The 19,352-nt window shown below is 43.4% G+C and overlaps 2 protein-coding genes across 4 annotated transcripts in view; one reads left to right on the top strand and one right to left on the bottom strand.

Annotated features, from left to right (window-relative positions):
* Nucleotides 1–19,352, bottom strand: part of ANO3 (anoctamin 3) — a 955,742-nt gene that overhangs the window by 92,942 nt on the left and 843,448 nt on the right. The gene's annotated exons all lie outside the window — the stretch shown is intronic.
* Nucleotides 1,544–19,352, top strand: part of MUC15 (mucin 15, cell surface associated) — a 31,819-nt gene continuing 14,010 nt past the window's right edge. The window contains exon 1 of one of the 2 annotated variants that reach the window (XM_073658059.1): nt 1,544–1,683. The gene's annotated coding sequence lies outside the window, so the exon portion shown is untranslated. Of the gene's footprint in view, nt 1,684–1,737; nt 1,885–19,352 lie in introns of those variants that run through there. The other variant, XM_073658058.1, reaches the window with a different exon arrangement.

The raw sequence follows: 19,352 nt of genomic DNA, 5'->3' as shown, positions 1-19,352 counted from the left end.
CATGTGGGGGAGGGGGATGAGAGAGGTGCACATGTGGGGGAGGGGGATGAGAGAGGTGCACATGTGGGGGAGTGGGATGAGAGAGGTGCACATGTGGGGGAGGGGGATGAGAGAGGGGCACATGTGGGGGAGGGGGATGAGAGATGTGCACATGGGGGGGTGAGAGCTGCACATGGGGGAATTGGGAGAAAATGAGCTGCACATGGGGGAATTGGGAGTAGGGGGATAATGAGCTGCACATAATGAATGTGGGGTGGGGGACAGTAAATGATGATGGGGTGGGGAGAGCAGGACATGATATAATGAATTGGGGCAGGGGGTGCATGTAAATAATGAATGCGGGGAGCAGGAAGTATAGAGTAGGGGGCGTTGCGGATGCAGGAGTGTAACTGGTAACAAATTGGCGGAAAGAGTAGAGGTTCTAATTAAATTATATATTAAGTGCCTATTTACAGTTAATGGGGGCACCGTGGTGGATTACAATTTATATTTGGAATGGTAGGTTGTATAATAACTAACCATATATTGATGGTGGATACACGTCTGTATTCAGCTGCGTAATGTAGAAGTTGGGGAATGTGCTCTAGATAACTGTGTTATTTTATGCAGAGACGAGTCCTGGCTGGAAGACGTAATGGCGGTCTGTGCTGGATGAAGGAGAAAAGCGTAGCTGAAGGACTTCACCTAGAGACGTCACCAGTGAGTCAGTGTATTACATGTACACTTACACTATATACTATGTACCGGGCTCCTGTGTATAATGTCACTGGTGATCACTGTATTACCTGTACACTGACACTATATACAGAGCTCCTGTGTATAATGTCACTGATGATCACTGTATTACCTGTACACTGACACTATATACAGAGCTCCTGTGTATAATGTCACTGGTGATCACTAGATTACCTGGACACTTACATTATACATACCATGTATAGAGCTCCCGTGCATAATGACACTTATGGTAATATTAGTAATGTGGTGGTAATATTAGTAATGTGGTGGTAATATGTGGTCTGGTCATGGTGTGGCAGTTTTTCCCCCTTCTGTGTGGTATTATTCGGTCACTATGTTGTGGTAATATGTGGTCTGGTCATGGTGTGGCAGTATTCCCTGTATGTGGTATTATTGGTCATTTTTAAAAAAAAATGTATATGACACATTCCCTTAAAGAAAACTAAATAAAAATATATCTAAAAAGAGTATTGGATATTTTAAGAAAATTTTAATAGGTTAGAGTAGGGCCCTGCCAGAAGAGTCTACCTTATCGTGGTGGCGGCTTTAAAACTTTTCAACTTTTGTTGCTTGTTATTACTTGATCATTTGATTAATAAAAAATGCACTTGTTGTTTTCACCTACATGAGTTTAATTTTTTTTCTTTGGGGGGGGGCGCCAAGAGGGATTTCGCACAGGGCGCCATATACCCTAAGGCCGGCCCTGCCTGCAATCAATGCTACCCCATCGGCTACTACAGAGTTTCTGTCCATTCAGTGCAGCTATTAGAGAAACAACCAGTATTTCCAGTTGCTTTTCACCGCAGCTGAACAGAGGGTTTTCTCTGTGTGTTCTGGCACAAACTTGTACTTTATTCTCAACGTTCCTAGCCGAGTGCTATACCTGCTGACGTAAAACGGCTTTTACCAACTTTACTAATGTGACAAATGCAATCAGTTGGCAAGGTAAGCAATGTGTAAGATCTCATCGGAATATTTGAGGATCAGGTCTGTCTGGTTCTCAGGTACTCGATGTATCGCACACAGGGAAATGGAGCCCCGCCTAATTATCCTTTAACATTAGGTTTCATTCTTACTGCCTCAAAGTGTCATTCACCCGCTTCCCCTAGACAGCCATACACCTGCCAGAGACAGCTGAACGTAAAGGTAACAGACTTTATAATGTATCAGAAAACTGCTTTATAGATGTAGCAAAGCTGAAATTGCTATTCATGTGTTGTCATGCCATATACCCTTAAATGTAGTAGGTAAACCTGCAGTCCTATGTAACCCCACAGCAGGGCTGCCAACTTGATTTTTTATTTTTTCTGGACAGCTTGTAAAAAATATTATGTGTTCATGACTTTTTGATAGACACATTGGAAAACCAAAATAAATTATTATGATTACAAGTTATACATGTCTACAGTCCATAATTCTGATATGAGACATCAGCTGTATTCTCTATAAACTGATGATAATTATAGTTACAATAATCTGTATACGCTTATTCAGCTTCCAAAAAAATTACGGACCCCTTAATTTTTTTTACGGACATGAAAAATTTGTGCCTTATTTTTACGGTCTGTCCTGGAATTTTAGGACTGTTGGCAGCCCTGTCCCACAGATGATGCATTATGCCAATGTGCAGACTCAGAGCTGCTACACGTGAATTACAGATGTTTTAACCTAAAGCATTGGCTTTAACAACAGCTATAATCTTGGCCAAAATTATTTATAAACTCCTGGATCATGCCTCGATCACTGGTTCTTTATTGGAATCCATTAGCAAAAATGGAAGGGAATAATTATCTTGTGGGTTTGATTCACTTGCAGCACATTATGCTCTCATATTATGTATAGTCTGTGGGCAGTAGGGCTGGAAACATGACTTGAACACGGGTAATAAAATACTTCCTTGGGATAATTTACCAATGTATGGAGAACGACTTGGAAGAAATGAATGAAAATGGATGACTATGGGCTGTGTATTATACTTTATGGATAACTATGGGCTGTGCATTATACTTTATGGAGGACTATGGGCTGTGCATTATAATTTATGGAGGACTATGGGCTGTGCATTATATTATAAGAAAGATATGGGCTGTGCATTATACTCAATGGATGACTATGGGCTGTGCAGCATATTATATGGAGGACTATGGGCTGTGCATTATACTATATGGAGGACTATGGTCAGTGAATTATACTTCTGCTATGGAGCCCCATGACTTCTATGTACACTTCTGGTGAGTATAATGGTTTATCTTTTCCTATACATTAAAGAACAGCTGCAGAACAGGGGATATAAACCAAGATGGGGGATATATAAACCAGGATGGGACCCAGGAAAAGGGATATATACCAGAAAGGGTGATATATATACCAGGATGGGGCCAGGATGAGGACAAATATACCAGAGTGTGGGATATAAATATATATTTATTTTATTCAGGATGGGGGGTTGGCGGTCCAAATCTTGCACCCGTGCCCATCAGACTCTAGTTACACCACTGAATAAAACCTATAATATGAAACACTAAAACTTTCAAATACATATCCCCAACTTTCATGCAGATTCCATAGTATAGTCACACTGCCACCAGGGCTTTCTATTGAGAAGGAGGTTTCCAAGTTTTGAGAAGTATGGTAGGGAATGGTATGAACTAAAGAAATAAGCATTTTTTTTTACTTTTTGTAGACCTCATCATTCTAGCATCTTCACTATTTTCAACACTGACCCTTGTGGCCATTGAGTCCAGTAATAAGCTCCAATGGCCAGGTGACTGACAGACAGAACTACATCACCGTCCATAAACTATTGACACTGGTGTAGGAATAAAGTGGTACGTTATATTTATTTCTTTACAGGATACCATTTCCTTGTTTTTAGGGATTAGCCGACCTGTGGAAGTTCGGGTTCTGGTACCTGACCGAACTTTAGTCCAAAGTTCAGTTCAGGTACCAAAACTGGTACAGTTCAGGTTCGCTCATCTCTACTTATTTTCTAAAAACATGAAAATGCCCTTTTAATTTGAATATCTCGTAAAAATCCAATAATCTTATGCTCTTTGACCAGTGTTAGACCCATTTATGGATTATCAACTTTGAAACAGCATGACAAAATATTAGATCCTGGTGGAGAGTTGACAATCCAGAGCCCTATACTTTACTACAACCCAGGTAACTGTCTCTCAAAGAGTTGTCATAAATAGCCAAATGATATTTAGTGTAGGCTTGTGGCAATTATGCAGCTTTTTTAATTCATGAAAAAACAGAGTAAAAATATTCTTTAATGGCATTGGGCAAATTTGTATCTTTTAGGCCCAGTCTAGTAGACTATAGCTTGCCGATGATTGGCTCAGTAATGTTCACTTTAACAGGAGGGCAACCCTATTTTTGTCCACACCCATTTTGGTAAACTTGACCCACTGTTAAAAAAGGACTCCCCTCAAAGTTTTATCAATCGTATGTACACAATACTATATAATATGGTGGAATCTCCAGTGATCAGCTGTGATATGTTGGGGAATCCAGTAGTAAAGGTGGATTTACACTGCAAGTTCATCGTGGACAAGTGTTCCTCATTTCACAATAATGTTGCAGTATGAACAGGCTGCCAATCTCCCGATGAACGAGCAAAGCACTCATGTGAAAATATTTTAAAGCAGGCTTAAAAATTATTCTTCTCCTTGTGTAAACAGGATTTGTGCTGACAAGAGCAATGGCAGTCCAAGTGCTAGATCATTCCATGCATGGTGGCAGTGTGGTCTGCCTACATAAACAGGCTATTAAACAGCAAATAGGTTGCTGATAGGTAAATGCCACACATGGACTAATGCAACTTCTTCCTTAAGGCACCACTTCTTTAAGATGTTTACACCAGAATTCTGGAGTAAAATACCTTAATAAGTTGTGAATTGATTGCACAACGCCGAAAAACATAGAGACTTTTGCCATTTTCACACCAGTCCTGGCTAGTTTTGAAAAAAATGGATAGAACAGGAGTTGCATGGGGCATGGCTATGTCCACCCATCTATTTCATGAAAAGTCATGCCACTTTAGTGTACATTCGTGGCTGAGGTGCACTGCATTTATAAGATGTGCCTAATTCATTTAGTGGCCCCTAATTCATTTAAGCTTGTATCTTCTTAAATTATTGCAATTGTCATAATATGTAGCACTACGTACTTACAATTGCTCATTTTGCCTTTCTACCCAGCTAATTCTTCTCTTTTTCATTAGGTCTATGACATCACGTGATTAAAAACTGACTAGTTGAATCCTTATAAGCTCTATGCAGAAACAGGAAGTCTCTTTTCACTGCATGAGTCATCATTAGAACAATTCTATATCACTGCAAAACTCCCTAGCAGAAGGGAGGAATATAGCAGCTGGGTCAGGAGTAGAAGAGGGGAATGATTTATGCAGGGAAAAGAGACTTCTGTTTCTACAAAGAGCAGAGAAAAGAGAAGAATTAACAGGGTAGAAAGGTAAAATGAGCAATTGTAAGTACACAGTGCTATATAATATGATGACTGCAATATATTAAGAGGATAGAATCTTTGATGGGAGGAGGAGTGCTTCATTAATTACACCCCTTAATTAAGATTGGAGTTCTAGTGAATCGGGCCCTTAGTGTTCAATTTTCCTGCAGGAAAAATTAAATCTTTTAGACTTTCTATTAACAATATATTTTTGATCATGATAGATTCTCCAGAATGAGGCACACAGTATTTGTTCACCTCTATGGCTAATATATTAGGGTCCTGAACAAATCCCCATGTAATAACTCAGAATTTTCCAGCAGGATGTCATATTTTATATTTTTTTCTTCTAAAGTAGAGTGTCCCTTTACCTATAGTATCCCATAAAATTCTGTAGAATTTAGGTCATGGCCATTCTTTCATATTGTAAGAAAGCTGAGAATACTTTTGGATGAATTTTGTATTAAATATATTAAATAACATGCAGAAAAGAATTGGGAGTAGAGAATTTCGTCCTTTCCTATTATTTCCTTTGCCTATGTTTGCATAGGTGGCGGGATTAAAAAGTTAAGAACTAAGGCAAGGATGCCAAAATACACTCATTTCTCAAGTGCCCAATCTTAACCCAACAAGTGGCGACACTCACAGATTGTGCTACCGTTACTTAGGAAGGACAAAATGTACAATCTTCTACTTATATTGTCAATGGCTGTAGAAACAGGTGGTGACTGAGATGGCCGTTTTTCATAAGTAATTTAAAAAATGCAGATGTGGCAATATTACATATCCCAGTTATATTCGATGCAATTTCACATTCCTAAAGAATAAATAGTACTAAACAATTAATTAAGGTTTGTTAATTAGTGCAATCAATGAGTGTGAGTGGTTGGACATGTTTAATTATGAATGCAGTTTATGACCTTGTATCAAGGCTGACTAATTCTTGGAAGTGGCTTTATAAGTTATACAGTATGACACCTAGACTGGCATATTTCAGAACAAGGAAGGTATGTCAATTTCTAAAAAAAATGTTAATGGAGAAGAAAATACAAGAGAGCTCTTCAACCACTAAAGAGTAACCATCATTTTTAATTTTTCATTTCTTAAATCAATAGTACACATGAAAATAAGCAAACTTGTAAAATATCTTATCAATGGAATCCACTTCTTTCTCCTCCTGGATTGATCTTTCACTCCCATTTCATAGAAAAAAAATCTATTTTCAGCAAAGACAGATTTTCCCAAACAGTTAAGGGTCTCCATAGAACTTTATGAGCACTAACTGTCATCTGCTTCTCAGAATGATCCAGTAGAGGGACTCATTCATTTGAATAAGAATGGTAGTAGCATAAATTATCTTCCATATGCCTCCTTTCTATCTGTAATCCGTTTTTTTAGCTGGACTTAAAAAGCGTAATCTGTACAAGTTTTCTTTTTGTCCGCTCCTCAAAAAAATACCAATAGCAAAAGGATCTATTTTTTTTTTACACAAGAGTTTATGGAATACGCATCATAATAGAAGGTCATATGTCATTTTTTAGCACTGCACGTGCCCAGGATATTAGAGGTTGTCAGAGACACCTCTAGTAAAAGCAAATCCGTTACAAACGGAACAAAAAGGGATGCCAAATGGAAACCAAAGTGTCCAGTTTGTTTTTTTTACTTGTTTTTATTTAAAGATTTTATAAAAATTCTTATCTGTAAACTTCGGTTTCCATTTTGCATTTTTTTTCTCTGTTTGTAAAGAATCCTTATTTTGTATATTGGATCCATTACAATCAGATGAAAACCGAATGTGTACAGAGCCGAAGTTGAACTGTCATAACTTCAAGATTGTAAAGAGCATAGACTAGGGTTGCTAACCATTCAGAAATTCCAGAACAGTCCGTAAAACTAGGGCACTTTTTTGCCCTGTCAGTAAAAAAAATTTAAGGCGTCCATGATTTTTTTTAAAGCCGAAGAAACTTCTACAAATTATTTTGACTGTATTTTACAGTGAATGCAGCTGATGTCTTCATATCAGAATTATGTATCACTAACAATCATAATGATTTATTATAGTTTCACGCCATCTGTAAAAAATATTGTCTGTCCATGATTTTTTGATAGCTCTTTATTTCTTCTGGACGGCCTAAGTAGGCAACCTTGGCATGGACCGAGCAGAACTGATTTAATGGATGATTAGGGGAACACTGAATATAAATAAAGTCATTGCCGAAAGTGTTGGCACCCATGAAATTGTTCCAGAAAAAGATTTGTCCGAGAAAATTATTCCAATTACACATGTTTTGTTATACACATGTTTAATACCTTTGTATGTATTGGAACAACACTAAAAATCAGACATATAATTTCACACAAACCCCCAAATTGGCTGGACAAAAATGTTGTCACCTTTCAAAAAATGTGGGCAAACAATTTTGTTTCAAGTATGGTATGCTTATGCAAACTCGCCTGTGGTAAGTAACAGGTGTGGGCAATATTAAAATCACACCTGAAATCATAAAAATTAAGATGTTGACTCAATCTCTGCATTGTGTGTCTGTGTGTGCCACATTAAGCATGGAGAACAAAAAGAGGAGAAGAGAACAGTCTGAGGACTTTAGAACCAAAATTATTGAAAAATATCAACAATCTGAAGGTTACAAATCCATCTCCAGAGATCTTCATGTTCCTTTGTCCATGGTGCGCAACATAATCAAGAAGTTTACAACCCATGGTATTGTAGCTAATCTCTGTCTCAGTGGACGGCAGAGAAAAATTGATGAAAGGTTGCAGCACAGGATAGTCTGGATGGTGGAAAAACAGCCCCAATCAAGTTCCAAAGAAATTCAAGCTGTCTTGCAGGCTTAGGGTGCATCAGTGTCAGTGTGAACTGTACGTCGACATTTGAAAGAAATGAAATACAATGGCAGGAAACCCAGGAGGACCCCACTGCTGACAGAGACATAAAAACTAGACTGCAGTTTACCAAAATGTACGTGAGTAAGCTAAAATCCTTTAGGGAAAGCATCTTGAGGACATATGAGACCAAGATAAAGCTTTTTGGTAAAGCACATCATTCTACTGTTTACAGAAAATGGAATGAGGCCTACAAAAAAAAGAACACTGAGCCTCCACCATATTTGACTGTAGGTACTAAGATGTTTTGGGGGTATTTTGCTGCCTCTGGCACTGGGTGCCTTGACTGTGTGCAAGAATCATGAAATTTGCAGATTATCAAAGGATTTTGGGTTGAAATGTACAGTGCACAGTGTCAGAAAGCTGGGCTTGTGTCCTAGGTCATGGGTCTTCCAGCAGGAAAATGACCTCAAACATACTTTAAGAAGCTCCCAGAAATGGATGGAAACCAAGGGCTGGAGAGTTCTGAAGTGGACAGCAAAGAGTCTGGATCTAAATCCCATTGAACACTTGTGGAGAGATTTTAAATTGCTGTTGGAAGAATGCGCCCTTCAAATATGAGAGACCTGGAGCAGTTTGCAAAAGAAGAGTGGGCCAACATACCGGTTGAAAGGTGTAAGAAGCTTGATGATGGTTATAGGAAGCGATTAATTGCAGTTATTTATTCCAAAGGGTGCAACCAAATATTAGACTGAGGGTGCCAACAATTTTGTCCAGACCATTTTTGGGGTATTTGTGAGAAATTATGCCCAATTTGCCTTTTTTCTGTTTTTTTTGTGTTGTTCCAATACACACAAAGCAAATAAACACATGTATAACAATACTTGTGTAATTGCAATCATTTTCTGGGAGAAATACTTCATTTTCTGAAACAATTTCAAGGGTACCAACACTTTTTGCCATGACTGTATATATAATGTGGGAATAAAGTAGTGGATTAGGGAAGAAAATACTGGTAAAATTGAGCAGAGTAAGGGTATGTTCATACTAAACAATTTGCTGTTCTGTTGGATTAGCATCTGCAGCAGAAATTCGAGAATTTTTGCTCTCAATCCTTGTCAGCAGGTGACATGTCACTTATAAATGATTACGGCGAACATTCTGTCATTATTAAAGGGGACAATAACCGGTATTGCAATCGAGAAGCCAACCTGATTCTTGATAGTACCATCTGGGTCATAAGTACAGAAGCACAAATGCTTGGAATGATAATTGTTTATATTAACCCTACTTACAATGCGTGTAAAAGGTAGTAATTATCTCTATTAAATTCTTTCCTCTTGAGCTCTTTAAGAAGAGCCTGTCATCAAGTCAAGCGTGGACAGTTTTTGCTTAATTGTTTTCTTTTTTTATTTTTAAATTCGCTATATGATTCCAGAGATATGAGCCATTTTATTAAATGCTAATATTTATTGTTTTTACAAGGCTCACAGAATAATAATGCAGAGCAGCGTAAAGACACGCCCCAGAGGATCCTGTGAGCACCGCTTTCTTAAAATGACAATAAAATGTAGCACTAAATAAAAAGGCTCATATCTCTGGAGCCAAATGTAAAAAAAAAATCTAATTCTCAGGGAAGCAGCATGAATAAAGCAAACAAAAACCTGGTGACAGGTTCTCTTTAAACCTTATTATGTTGTATTCGATGAAGGTAAATAATGGAGGAAATTTATAAACTGCAGTCGCATTACGATAGACTATTATAAAGTAATATTTCTTTCATTCTGCAAGCTTATTCAACATGGTATAAAATAAATTTGTGAAGACAGCTCTAGAATATAAATCACGTCTTGGTAAGGAATACCTGTACAAGTCAGTGTAAGTGACATGCAATAATGATTTGGAATGAAAAGAGTCATTCAGCCCTTAAGCTATCGAGTGGTGTAATTTCATCTTGTGGGAGAAAATCTGTGTCAATTGTGCATTATTCTATAGGGTAGAGGTAATGAGAAAAACAAAACATCTTGCTAATCCAGCTGATAGTCTTCAGGAGTTGTGGACTACAGGACGAGAAATCGAAGGGCTAGTCAGGTGACTCTGAGCATTATGTACAAAATAATACTGCAGCAAATCCACCTTCACAGTGTTGACCAGTTTACCATAGGAAATTCGGAGACAATGTACAGTAGGTAAGAGGGGTCTTCTGAGTTATCTAAAGCAAAGAAAACGTTTAGGAAAAGGTTCACAGAGGGCATTTTAGTGGTATTTTAGGACATTGTTTTAACAGCAGTGGTTAGCTGCACTACATGGAGAAGATAGATAACCTATACTGTACTGTGAAAAAGTTTTAGGCAGATATGAAAAGAATACTGCAAAGTAAGAGTGATTAAAAAGAAAAATTGAAAGTTGAAAAATAAAAGTGAATGAACATTAGAGAAATCTAAAATCAAATCAATATTTGGTGTGATCCACCATTTACCTTCAGAACTGCATTAGTCCTTCTAAGTACACTTGCAGAGAGTCAGGGGGTTTACTTGATTATAATGAGTTGTATGAGTAACCAATTTTACCAAACAGATGATAATGTTCAGCATTTTCATATACAGATTTAAACAGTCATTAATTGAAGAGAAATAATGGTGCATGAAGCATAAAACTGGGTGAGGAACAGCCAAAACCTGCTGCAAAGTTGAGGTTGTAGCTTCATGTCATACATCATGAAATGACTGAGCACCGCAACAAGACATAAAGTAGCTATACTGCATCAGCAAGGTCTCTACCAGATAAAGATCTCAAAGCAGACTGTGGTTTTGAGATGCACTATAAGGCTGGGTGGCCACGATGCATTTTTTAAGCGTTTCCGCAGCGGCAAAAACGCTGCAGAAACGCTTAAAAAACGCATGGTAGAAGGCCTGCCATGTCCCCTAATGATAATCCGCATGTGCTGTGCACATGCTGCAGAAATTTCCGCTGCGGATTATCATTGCGGAAAAAACCGCAGCACTACCAATTATTTTGCGCAAGTACTGCGTTTTCGCCGCCATTGACTTGCATTGGAACGCATGGATTACGCATCACTGTATATGTAGATGCGCATTCCATGCGTTCCAATGTGCGGATGGTACCCAGGTCTAGAGGAGAGGAGACTCTCCTCTGGACCCGGGTACCATAGAAACTGTGAAAAAAATAATAAAATAAAAAATAAATGTTATATTTACCTTCTGATGGCCCCCGCTCTCCTTCTCTTCACTTGCCGACAGCTCGCGATGGACTGGAGGACCTGCACTGACGTCATAGTCATGTGATGGGTCACGCGATGCTGACGTCGGCAGGTCCTTCAGTGTACCGCGATCTGCCGGCAAGGGAGAACGGAGGGAAGCAAGACTCCGGGGACCATCGGAAGGTAAGTATACATGTGTTTTTTAATTTTTAAACATTCTTTACGGTCACACTATATAAATCCATGCCGTTTGCATGGATTTATATAGTGTGACTAAGTTGTCACGCACTTTCCAAGTGATGCTAAAATTGCTTGGAAAGCGCTTGTCAACCCGCATGCGGAAATGTATGTGAAGAACGCTTCACATCCGCATGTCCCTGGCAGGAAAAACGCATGTACAATCCGCATGTACAATCCACATGTACAATCTGCATGCGATTCTTCTGCCAGGGAAGATGCAGAAACGCTCAGGAAAAATCCGGAGCATTTCTGCATCGTGGGCACATAGCCTTAAAGCTCTATTGAAGAAGCACAAAGCAACTGGCAATGTTGACTTTGAGTCACAGCAGCAAGGTGCGGTCACATGAACATTTGAATATACTTTAGGGTTTGGATTGCATGCAAGGTGAAACCCTCAAGAGCATGCTCAAGTACAGCATGTGCTTACATGATTGAGAAAAATTCAATGATTTCGCAATAGTTGCCAACGAACTTTTTATGTGCCAAAGTTCATCTTGCAATATTACAGTTAGAAAGTAAATAATTCACAAATATTAATGACCAGGATACTTTATATTCTTAAATGGAACCTGTCAGCAGGATTGTGAGAAGTAAACTACATGCAGTGTCAGTTAGACCCAGAAGTCAGCTTAGGAAACTTAGTGCTTCAAATGAAAGACATATCATGCTTACTTCCCTTCAAAATCTGAAGATGTCCAACAGTGCCATCAGCTCAGAACTGGCAGCGATTAGTGGAAACAAGTATAGCCATCTACTGTTCGTAGAAGTCTGGCTAGAAGACATTTTCATTGAAGAATTGCATCTAAGAACCATATGTTTGATATTGAAACAAGGCCAAGTGACTAAACTATGTATGTAAACATATGATCAGGGGTGTAGAAAAATGGCAACAGGAGCTCTGAACTGATGAGTCAAAATATGAAATTTTTCGCTGTAACAGAAGGCAGTTTGCTCACTGAAGGGCTGAAGAGCACCACAATAATGAGGGTCTACAGGTTACAGTGAAGCATGGTGGAGGGTCTTTGCAAGATTGGGACTGATTTTGAGCAACTGGAGTTGGGGATCTGTGTCCTCAAAGTTGAGGAATATAGGCAGACACTTATCTATTTTGCAATACCATTAGGGCAGGGCGGAGTCTAACTAAAAATGTATTCTGAAGCAGGACAAAGTCTTCAACCATACAGCGAATGTTATTAAGAACTATCTTCAGCATAAAGAATAACAAGGAGACCTGGAAGTGATGATATGGCCAGCACAAAGTGCTGATCTCAACATCATCGTCTGTCTGTGATTATATGAAAAGACAGAAGGATTTGCGCAAGCGTCATCCATAGAAGATCTGTGGTTAGTTCTTCAAGGTATTTGGAACACCCTCTCTGCAGAGTTCCCTCAAAATCTGCAAGTGTACTTAGAGAATTAAAGCTGTGTTGTGGGCAAGGTCTGGTCACAGTAAACTTTTTTATTCAACTTAGATTTTTTTTTCGTTCATTTACTTAGTTTATTTTTTATTAAATTAAAAAAATGCTATTAACAAAACACTTCTTTATTTTACAGCATTATTACTTTGCAGTATTTTTCCACACCTGTCTAAAACTTTTGCACAATGCTGTGTCTAAATGCATGTGCAGCAAATAAGGTTCTGTAAGTGTTATTATATTATTTGACAATTGAAGTAAAAGGGATGGAAATTAATTAATGGACATAAACAGGTGAGGTGTGAGTATTGAGATAAAAGGAAGCAGTGACAAATTAAATGTAGGTGACTAAAGTAACCAAGGTAAAGAGTAAAGAAATTGTAAGCTGGAGATGTATACTTCTAAAGCTAGCCATGATAAAGTATGGACCAGTTCTGAGGTATTTTATGCTACATTCCTGGAATCTAGTGACGCGCCCCTGGGCCTGCTATGTCGCGCAGCGTCTCGCGCACGGGGGCTTACCCGGAACCGGATCAGATGAGGGTTGTAGTCTCCGAGTGGCGGGGACCCGGTCCGTGCCCAGGGAGTCAAACTCAGTGTGTGGCAGTCTTGATAGGTGTTATTTGAGTGTCGACTACGCCACCCGTTGATTTGCAGCTATGGAGCTGCCGCTGCAGGCCAGACCGCTGAGGCCGGTGTAGAATTGTGCAGCGTGATAGTATAACCCCCAACGGGAGGGGTATGGCCTCAGGGCAGCCGACGTGGAAGATGGGGGTAGCAGGAACCACTCAGAGACGGTGCGGTGTAATTCAGGGTCTTTACTGGTAACAACGATAGACCCTCCCGGAGTACTTGCTAGCGAACGGGGCCTGGTCAGTCCTTGAGCAGATGGGATCTCCCCTGGCCAGGCGGAGTTGTAGGCCTCCCAAACTGACTGTACTCTTCTGGCTACCTTGCTAGAAGCGGATATAAGTAGCCCACGTCCCTGAGTGTGCCGTGTGGTGCTCACCCGTATGGCCGGTGACTCGGGGCCTTCTAATGGCTTCCGCTCCACGATGGCGGTGCTGGTCCCACGCGTGTGACTTTGCCTTCGGGTTTCTGGGCCTGAGGACCTGAAATCCCCTGCCGGTCGGCTTCTGCTGCTGGGTAAGTGTTAGTCCCCACAGCCTCGGACGCCGGGTCCGGTAAGAAAGCTTCTCAATCAGGGCGAGCTCTGCAGCTGCCAGCCCCTGACTCGTAGTAGTATTGCTCCCACTGAGCTTCTGCTGTTTCTTCCTATGACTGTTTCTCGTCTCTACTCTCCTTGACTCCTAACCCTGCCTCAGCCCCGGATTTATATAGGGGAAGTTCTTCCCCTCCCAAGACTGGGCAGGAGGTGTGGCATGCACAGGATCCCTGACCAAAGGACCTCCCACCTGCTCTCAGACATAACATTACATTACTGTGGAAACCAGACCCCTGGGGTGCCACATTCCGCCCTAGTGAAATTTAGTACTCCGGGACTAAACATATTTTAGAAAAACATAACAAGATATAACAACAATAATAGTACAATAAGAAGAAACACATAAAGGTGGTCACGGCATGTCCGTAACCGGGTGTAGTCTTTGAAGAAAAGCAAGGTGTCCATTTCACCAAAACAGGGAGACGTAACCAGGTAGGGGTTTGTCCTGCCCCGAGTCCTTAACAGTCTTTAGTCCGTCCTGGGTTACGCTCCAACTATGTACAAAGGATTCCCGGTATATCCACCAAGGACTCCTACAAATAACTAGAAACACAAAATTATACACAAGCAACAATACACAGGTAAACATAAATAAAACAATTTATACACTTCAAATCCTCCAACGTGCGGGTAACTGGCCTCTAGTGGCCCTAGTGGACCTACGGAGCTGACTGTCTAGCCCTGAAATACAGGGTGTAGGAGCTGTCAAGGGTAAACTGGGCAGCTGTCTACCGGCTCTTTGGCTCACTAGGGATATGGCAGGCTCACTGCAAGCAGAGGGTTGATCCTCCTGGTCTGCGGGTGTGGGGTCTTCTGCCTCCTGGACCGGCTGTTCTTCCAGCTCTACCTGTTGCTCCGTAGGTGCTTGGGATGCTGGTTGGAGGAAGGTGAGTACGGGTACCACAACTGCACCATTGACTTGAGTCCAAGACCGAGGGAAGTCCCCGAGCACAGTACTAACCATATCTTCCCTTTCCTCTACGGGTCGATGGTCTTCTTGTTCCTCTTCAGGGTTCCTCAGTTGTTCGGGACACTTCTTCAGGTGGTCCCGGGATACAATGGCTGTGGTTTCCCCTCCGTCTTTACTGATGGTACAAACCTTCGGGTTCTCGTGGCTTGAGGGCAGTACGGTGTACGGGTCCTTCTCCCACTAGTCGTCCAACTTGTGGAGCCGTCTCTTCCTCTTCAAGACCTGCTCTCCGGGTACCAGGGGAACAGCGGGAGCATACTGGTTGTAAGTTTTCTCTTGTCTTTCCCTAGCCTGACAGAGACTTCGCTCCACGCTCTCCTGTACTCTCCGGTACTGCTGCTGCCTCTCTGTGTCCCAGTCTGCTTCTGGTGAAGTGTCCTCGGGTGTCAGGACTCCTATTTCCAGGTCAACAGGTAACTTACCAGGTCTCGCCCTCATTAGGTAAGCCGGGGTACAGTTGGTGGAACCTACCGGGATGTGGTTGTATAGGTCCACCAGATCGGGCAGCTTCTCAGGCCACAGACTGCGTTCTTCCAGGGGCAACGTTTTCAGAAGATCCATTACCACCTGGTTCATTTTCTCACAAAGTCCATAAGTTTGCGGATGATAGGGTGTCGTCCTTATCTTCCGGCAGCCATACAGAGTGCAGAATTCTTGGAAGACCTCCGCTTCAAAGGCAGGTCCCTGGTCTGTCAACACTTGGTCCGGGTACCCGTGTGGACGGCAGAAATGCTGCTGGAAGACTCTCGCTGCTGTTCGAGCTGTTAAGTCCTTGACGGGGACGACAACCAAGAACCGGGAGTAGTGATCCACGATGGTTAGTGCGTAGACGTAGCCACTTCTGCTTGGGGTCAGTTTTACATGATCCAAGGCTACCAGTTCCAACGGCTGCCGGGTGACGATGGACTGCAGGGGAGTCTTCTGGCTGGCACGGTCCTTCCTTCTTAGGTTGCACGGGCCACAGTCTCTGCACCACCTCTCGATGGTTCCCCTCATGCCTACCCAGTGGAACCGCTCGCGCAGCAGGAACTCCAGCTTCTTCCATCCGAAGTGTCCAGCCCCGTCGTGGTATGCCTCCATCACCATGGCTGCGTCTCTTCGTGGCACCACTACTTGCCAGATTAGTTCATGCGTCCGGGAGTTAACCATTCTGCGGCACAACTTCCCCTTATAAAGGAACAGTCGACTCTTCTCAGCCCACAGTTGCTTGGCTTCCTCCGGAGCGTCTGGGTCAAGGCGAGCCTCTGGCCGAGTCAGCATCTCCTTCACCAGTCGGACGGCAGGGTCACTGTCTTGCGTTTCCTCCCAGTTGTAGTGAGGCAAGGGGTTAAACGTAGCGGCTTGCTTACTCCTTACCCGGTGGGAATACTGGATAGTCCCAAGCCGGTGGAACGCAGGGAGTTCGACTTCTTCCAGTCCCTCTGGATCTTCTCCTTCGTCCGGCAGGTTGGGCATCCTGGACAGGGCGTCCGCGTTGGTATTGGAGCGTCCGGCCCGGTATTTGATTGTGAACCCGTAGTTGGACAGACGGGCCATCCACCTCTGTTCCAGGGCACCGAGTCTTGCCGTGTCCAGGTGTGTCAACGGGTTGTTATCCGTGTACACGGTGAACCGGGAAGAAGCGAGGTAATGCTTAAAGCGCTCGGTGACTGCCCATACTACGGCCAGGAACTCTAGCTTAAATGAGCTGTAATTCTCGGGGTTCCTTTCGGTGGGTCGCAGCTTTCGGCTGGCGTAGGCGATTACTCGTTCCTTCCCCTGCTGGATCTGGGACAGTACGGCTCCTAGCCCGATGTTACTGGCGTCGGTATAGAGGATAAAGGGCTGGCTATAATCCAGGTACGCCAGGATTTCGTCCCCCGTGAGGGCCATCTTCAGCTGGCGGAAGGACTCTTCTTCCAGCTCCTCCCATTTGAAGGGCGGCTTCTGGTTCTTGGCCTTCCGGGACTGGCCTATCAGGAGGTCCTGCATAGGTGCTGCCTTTTTGGTGAAACCGGGAATAAACCTTCGGTAGTAGCCTACCAACCCGGGGAACTGCCGCACTTCTTTTACGCTGGAGGGGCTTGGCCATTCCTTAATTGCGGTGATCTTATCAGGGTCGGGAGCCACTCCGTCAGCGCTCACCACGTGTCCCAGGTACTGCACCTTTGGTTTCAGGAGGTGACACTTGGAGGGTTTCACCTTTAGGCCGTAACTCGCCAGAGCTTCGAACACTTCCGCCAGGTGTTTTAGGTGGTCCTCATACGTCTTGGAATATACGATGACATCGTCCAGGTACAACAGGACCGTCTCGAAGTTTCTGTGGCCCAGACAACACTCCATTAGTCGTTGGAAGGTTCCTGGTGCGTTGCAGAGTCCGAACGGCATGCAGGTGAACTCGCTAAGTCCCATCGGGGTGGTGAATGCGGTCTTCTCCCGGTCCGCCTCTGCTACAGGAACCTGCCAGTACCCGCTAGTGAGATCCAAGGTAGAGAAGAAGTTAGCAGATCTTAAAGCAGCCAATGACTCCTCTATCCTTGGTAAGGGGTACGCATCCTTGTGTGTGATACGGTTGATTTTCCGGTAATCTACACACATCCTCATGGTGTTGTCTTTTTTTCTGACTAAGACAAGTGGAGCTGCCCAGGGGATACAGCTATCCCTGATCACCCCAGCCTCCTTCATGTCTCTAAGCATCCCCTTGGCGTGTTGGTAGTGGGCAGGGGGTACGGGTCGATACCTCTCTTTTATAGGAGGATGGTCTCCCGTGGGGATGTGGTGTTCTACCCCCTTGACTCGCCCGAAGTCTAACGGGTGTTTACTGAACACTCTCTCGTACTCTTGAACCACCCGATAGACTCCTTGTTTCTGGTGTGCGGGAGTGGAGTCAGTACCCAGATGTAGTTGCTGACACCAGTCCTCCATGTTTTTCTTAGAGCCGTTACCTTCCTCCGGGTGAGATGGAGGCAAGGGTTCCACAGATTGTATAGAATTTTGGTTAATGGTATATAATTTGGCTAGCGTGGCATACCGGGGCAGGTACACTTCCCTCTCCCCGATATTTATTATGCGAACGGGCACCCTCCCATGGCGTACATCAACCACCCCCTGTGCTGTCAAAATGGTGGGCCTACTGTCCGAGTTAACTGGTTCTACCATTGCCTGGTAATCCCTACCTCTCAGACCAATAGCTGCCCGACACCAAATCATCATTTCACTTTTTGGGGGCATGGCAATAGGAAAAGGGTCACACATTCATACGCTACCAATCTCACCGCCGGAGAGTTCCACCTGTTGCCGTCGCATCAGTGCCCGGATCTCTTTCTGGAGCACCCGCTGCTCGCCGGAGCTGGCGTTCTTGGCAACCTGCTGTAAAAGGAAAATCACCTCTGCAAGACAATTTTCAATTACATTAGTTCCTAGAGTTATTTTTGGGTGACTCTCATGTTTGTCAATATCTACAATGATCAGTCCCTGTGCTGCCAGTTCGACTCTACCGATTTTGATGGTCACCTCTTTAAATCCGATCTGTGGCACGGGCTGGCCATTGCTGGCGATGATACTCAAGTCGTCGTCAGGGTAGCGGGTAATATCCGAGTCATTCCAGTACTGCTTAAAGAGCACGTACGGGATGGTGGTGACCTGTGACCCGGTGTCCAGTAGGGCACTCATAGGAATGCCATCCAGTACCACAGGCAAGACTGGACGTCCTCCCACATATCTGTCGCGCCAGTTCGATGGGCCTGGTGATCTTTTTCCTGGGGGTTGGCCCTCTACCCCAGGTTGTGCCCGTTTAAAGAACAGTACCTTGCCATATGTCCGGGTTGATTGCAGCGGCGGCAGATGGGTCGTCCGTCTTCGCTGTATCGGTCACTGGGTCTTCCTCTGGCCGGTGGGGTCCTCCTTGGCCGACGCCACGGGATGTCCTCCGGTCCGGATGCCAGCTGGATCTTCCCTGGGGTGGAAACCTGTAAAGACTGCACAGTTCGGGTTAGCGCAGCAACGCTTTTAGCTAGCTCTTGGACCTGATGGTGCAGGTCTGGAGCCGGGTCATTGTTCAAAGCCTGCGCATCAGCCCCCACAGGCCCTGCCGACAAGGGCGCCGCCTCCTGGTGGTAAGTGATAGCTGGGTGCCTGTGGGTCACAACGCCAACCGGTGCCGGTTCTTGGAGCACCCGGATGGCTCTGTCCTTGAACTGTGCAAAGTCCAGATGAGGATCCTGTAAGGCCATTGCCCGCAACTGGGTTCGGTGG

This window comes from Phyllobates terribilis, unplaced genomic scaffold (assembly GCF_046119375.1).
Source record: "Phyllobates terribilis strain yellow unplaced genomic scaffold, ASM4611937v1 Scaffold_13__5_contigs__length_258822181, whole genome shotgun sequence".
Lineage (NCBI taxonomy): Eukaryota > Metazoa > Chordata > Amphibia > Anura > Dendrobatidae > Phyllobates > Phyllobates terribilis.
The sequence above is the reverse complement of the archived record's forward strand: the minus strand, read 5'-3'. Positions and strand labels throughout refer to the sequence as shown.